The sequence below is a fragment of the Octopus sinensis genome, linkage group LG2, assembly GCF_006345805.1.
Source record: "Octopus sinensis linkage group LG2, ASM634580v1, whole genome shotgun sequence".
NCBI classification, from domain to species: domain Eukaryota; kingdom Metazoa; phylum Mollusca; class Cephalopoda; order Octopoda; family Octopodidae; genus Octopus; species Octopus sinensis.
In genome coordinates, this window is record NC_042998.1 from 136,824,807 (window position 1) to 136,830,726 (window position 5,920).

The following is a 5,920-nucleotide window of genomic DNA, read 5'->3' on the forward strand; positions in this document are numbered from 1 at the left end:
ATTTGCAAGAGAAAGGAAAAAAATAAGAAAAAGAAAGAAGAGAACAGATAACAAGCTTGAGAAGAATGAAGAGAAATGAGAAGAAAAGATAAAAGTATATTTGGTGTGAGGGAAGAACAGAAATTTAATCTCAGCCCGATCCTTCCAAAACATGCTTGACTGCACCAATGGCGTTCCTTATACCTTGCTACTAATACAGTAGCTGAATATCTATCAGCTTTGTGTCGCCATTAATCTGATTTATAGAGCATTTGGTGTTATCTCCGATTAGTGTCAAGAGGTTATTACTTGTTGGCCATTCGTTGTTTTATCTATTACTTGACAAAGACTTTACAGAAGACAAAAAGTTTCAAGTTTTGTCGCTGAGTTGATTAAACTATGTTCCAGAAGCAGGTTTATAACGAAGGAACTTTTGCATCCGTTTGACATTAGTAAATAACAAAGAAGAAACGAAAGAGTAACAAAAGCAAATGAAAATATAAACACGACTTCACTAAAAATTTCGCCATTTGACCGGGATGATAATAACAAGATTTGGAAATAAAAATTTCTCATTTTCGAAAAACGGTACAGCGTTAATACTCATCATCTGTGTCAGTGTGTAATATCCATACATAAACACATACATACATACTTACATACATACATATATATATATATATATATATATATATATATATATATATAATATATATATATATATATATATTATATATATATATACATATACGTACACATACATAGATAAACATGTGTGTGTGTGTATATAATAACTTTTCTATTTCGCTGAGTCTGTAAAAATATGACGTGAACATTTTATTATTAATAATATCATCTTTATCTGTATTATTCTTAAGCATTCAGTAAGCAAATATTTATCTTGTAACAGAAATCATTAAGAAATAAAATACACAAAATAAATAAAGATTATTAGAAATTGAATAAAAAAAGGAAATAAAAAGAAACTTTTGCATGATTTCTTTTTTAACTTTCAGTTGCTCTGGAGTGTAATGCTTATTATTGTTTTAACAGTGCTTTGTTTGCTTTCCAGCAGTTTTTTTTAAAATCAGTCATATGTAATGCCAATCTTAGTCTAAATCAACATGTGACTTCCACCTAGCCTCGGAACAACCAAAACATTGTAAGAGCAATTTGGTAGATAGAAACTATGTGAAAGACCATCCTCGGATGAAAGACTTAATTTAACATCATCATTATCATTCGCAACCCTTAGAATTATGTCCGAGCCCTAGGATTCTTCGGGCTGGATACTCGGTTTCCACAGTATATGAGTAATCGAGATCACATTTTCCTTGAACAAGATGCCAGTCTGCAGCAGGGTAGACTAGAGCAATGAGAAATGAAATGTTTTTCTCAAAAATAAAACACACCTCTCGATCCAGAAGTCGAAACTACGATCTTCAGATCATGAGTGCAACACACTAACCAGTAGGCCATGCGCCTCCCTTAATCCATCTCGCGGTTTAATACCATCAGCGGCCCTTTAGTGGTACATTTAAAGGAGTGCACTTATTGTAAGCATTCGGGGGACAGGTTTTCAGTTAAAGGTTGACTGCCTACCTTTCTTCCACTAATTTTATGGGCCGTGTTAAACAGATCATGGACGCTGTTCTTCCTCTGAATTATTGAAAAAAAGCAGTAAAGTTGCTTTCTATGTGTGTGTGTGTGTGTGTGTGTGTGTGTGTGGTGTGTGTGTGTGTGTGTGTGTGTGTGTGCGCGCGTGTGTGTGTAGGTGTGCGCGCGTGTGCGCGCTGGCGTGTGATCCCTTCTCAACGCATGCTACTGGGGACCTAACATGAATCAACTATGCTGCATTGGTTACATATAACAATTCATTTTGCACAAATCCTTTTGTAAATAATATTAAGTATTTATAAGTAATAAGTTTTGATGAAGACAAATCATTTAAACGGACGTAATTTAATGATGGAGAATAAATTGCTTCACATTCAAGGCCTTTGTAACTATATTACAATGGAGAACATGTTTTTGTTGTCTGGTCTTGGAGACCTGTTTCTTAATAATATTAGGGTGCTGATTTCAAAACTAAAATCCATTTTACTCTATCACGTCAAACGGAAATGCCCATTTTTCAACAGCTCAGGTATTGTCCCCATTTCTAAGGATAGATTTAGCATCATCAAATGTAGACCTATGTATGGAGCTTTGACGTAACTGAAAACATAGTTTTCCAATATCATTTAAAGCAAATGCAACTACAAATGGCAAACAAAAGTCACGATTTAGGTATCTTCAGTGAATAAAAACCATCAAATTCAAGCAGCTTTCACTATTTTCCATCTAACCAGCTTAAAATGTGAAGATGATGACAGAAATGTCCTTTATTTAATGAGATGTTAATTAAAAAACACGTTTCTGTGATCTTTACATAATGTATGTCTCGTATTTGTGGAATTTGTTTGCAGATACGCCCACGCTGTGCTTGATTTAGAGTGTGACTATCATTGCAAACCAGGTGAGACAAATTTAATTGAATCTTTAACTATTTCTTATAGTAGAGGCGCAATAATCCAGTGGTTAGGGCAGCGGATCGTGGTTTCGGGTCCCAGACTGGACGTTGTAAGAGTTTATTGAGCGAAAACATTTAAAGCTCCCCGAAGATCCGGCAGGGGGTGGTGGTGGTGAACCCTGCTGTACTCTTTTACCACAACTTTCTCTCACTTTTTTTTCCTGTTTCTGTTGTACCTGTATTTCAAAGGGCCAGTCTTGTCACACTTTGTGTCATGCTGAATCTCCACAAGAACTACGTTAAGAGTACGCGTGTCTGTGGCGTGCATTAGTCACTTGCAGGTTAATTTCACGGGCAGGCTGTTCCGTTGATTGTATCAACTGGAACCCTTGTCGTCGTAACCGACGGAGTGCCGCAGTATTTCTTATGAAAATTGGCATTTTGAATGCACCCTTAATATTTTAACTGTGAGGTCATATGGGTCAACGTCACTTTTTGCCAAGTATTCTCAAATAACTGTAGAAAAAACTTCATGACACATGTACGCTCTTTGCCATCAGCAGTTAATAATTCAGAAAATGCTTTTCCTAGATAACAACTGGTTTGAATATGTTTTTTCTTTCAGAAATATCGCCAGTTGTGAGAGAAGAAAATGCAAATACAGTCCCGATGTTTTCTGCTTTATTTCTGGATGTTACACTTTACAGATTTTGCGAAAAAAGCGTACCTTACTTACTTTGGTATGAAAATAGGTGATCGAGTTGTGCACCTCATACAGAGTGTAAAACATGTGCTGAAACACTGAGACAGGGACTATTTCCAATACATTAGCAAAAAGCTTCCAATTTTGTCTTGTGAGAAACTTAAGGTTAGTATGATTGACGGATCACAAGTTAGGTGATTATTGCAGGACGCGCAGTTTTTGGAGACCATGTCTGGCGTTGAAAAAAAAGCAACGAATGCTTTACTGCAGCTGTGTCTTTTTCGGGGAAACAGAAAGTCATCAAATTCTGAAGAATTTCTGCAGACCCTCTTAAACCAATTTTCAAGCACTGAGCTGCAACATGAATGCAAAAGTGTATTTCCTTCAGAGTCATCTAAACTACTTTACTGAGATTCATACTGCAATACGTGATGATCAAGGAGAAAGATTCCCCCAAGACATCGGGACCATGGAGACTAGTTATAAAGACAGGTGGAACACAAACGTAATGGCTGACTACTGCTGGTTTCTGACTACTGCTGGACTACTGCAAAAAGACTGCCTTGATGCAAGTTATTCACGCAAAGCAGCAAAGAGAAAGTTCACTAATTGAATTGCTGAAACTCCAGTTTGACAGAAATATCTATCCTGAAATGTGTAATTAAAAGTTTTGTGCAACATATTTGTTAAACAAAAAGAGCACTATTTGGTTTGTGTGAGTTTCTTATTTCAGTATTTAATGGCGAAATCGACGTTTTTATAAAAAAATAAATTCTTGTTTTACAAAAAACTTCCCGAGGGCATTTCTGAACCCAGCACCACCAAATTAGGTAGAACTATTGTAAAATGCAAGACATCTATTTTTTTTTCGAAATTGTTCCCTGGTATTATCAATAAAATATTAAAACATCTGACCAGCCCTATTACTTACGAACAAACAATACAAATGTGCTTATTCAGAGAGTAAGCTATAGAAAATAATCATGGTGTGATAGAAGAAAAGTGACTGTAGTTTTGAAATCAGTATGCCAATCTTAGTCTAAATCAAGTGAAATAGCGAACTGAACAGAAATTATGTTCCTTGTGTTTTCAATGATTAACATTTGATTAATGCTATGGCTATATTATAAGGTAATTTGTCTCACAATACAAATTGGGAAAAGCTTTCTATATACAATAATAAATTCCAACAAAGATAAAAGTTCGCTTTGTATTGTGCAAATTCTCTAAGATTTATTATAAATTTTCACCCGAGAGACAAGATTCTTTAGATAAATAGCTAATGCGAGAAAAAGAGCGAGTGAGGTGTGGTGTAGGCAGACCATAATTAACTTTAGTATCAGAATTTGAAATCGGTTTAGGTGATTAAGAATATTGATAAAGAGATATTTAATTGTCCAGTTCTCGGTCGTCAAATATAATTAAAGTTATATTACTGCGATAGCATAATTTTTAAAAAACAAATAAAATTAGAGTGAATCATTATCAGAATTTCTTTCTCCAAAGTCTTCCGGTTTATTTACGCAATGGAGTTCGTGCCAACGGCGGATGTGGAACTAAATGACTATATTGTTTGTTTTGTAACTCGAGTTTCTGAGTTCGAGCCTTGCATAGACACTTGGTATGGTAATTTTTGATTTCACAGCACTAAATATTCAGTCAGCATTCCAGTCTATTAATATTACTCTGTATATATTTACATGCAGTATTCAATTGCGTGTAATTTATGTGTAATATCTCATTATTTTTACTTTTAAGTATTGATAACTTGAATTTTGAAATCTATGTCACACACACACATGCACACACACACACATACATACATACATACATACATACATACATACATGCATACATACATACATACATACATACATACATATATATATATATAATATATATATATATATATATAATATATATATATATATATATATTGACTAACTGCATTAAATTTGCTAACTCTAACATTATTATTGTTTTTCATGCAACACTTAGTCTCTAATTCTCTAATAACATCTGCTATTCTACGCCAAACAATATACAGTCTTGCAAATCTATTTAGTATTTTCTATGAAAACTACCCCGGCAAATATTGCGATTATTTATTCATTTATGCGATTCACTCTCAAGGCTGTGGCCATGCCGAGGCACAGAAATCTGTAGTTAAGTAATATTAAAATGTTTAATACACCCTTATATTATTTAGTTATTATGGTTAGTACAAAAAACAAACTCCGAACGAGTTACAATATCATTATAAAATCATTCTAGTTCTATACAGTTTGAGTTCACATTCCGCCATAATCAACTTGACCTTTCATCCTATCATAAAATATAGTGTTAGTTAAAGTACAGAAATCCATGTAATCACTTTAACCCTCTCCCTCAGAAGTCCCGGTCTTGTGTTCATATTGGTTTCAAATTTTGGCACAAGGTCAGAAATTTCGGAAGTACTTGTCTTATTCATCCCGAAAGGATGAAAAACGAATTCGACCACGTCAGAAATTAAACTCAGAACGTAAAGACGCACCATATGCTATTAGGTATTTTGTTTGGCGTGCTAATGTTTCGACTATCCCGCCGCCTTTCTCGTGTTCTTTATATTCTAAGTTCAAGTTCAAATTATTATAAAATCATTCTGGCTCTTTTTATTTTGAGCTCAAATCCTATCGAGATTATAATTGCCTTTCATCCCTCTGGGGTCATAAAATGAATTATTAGTT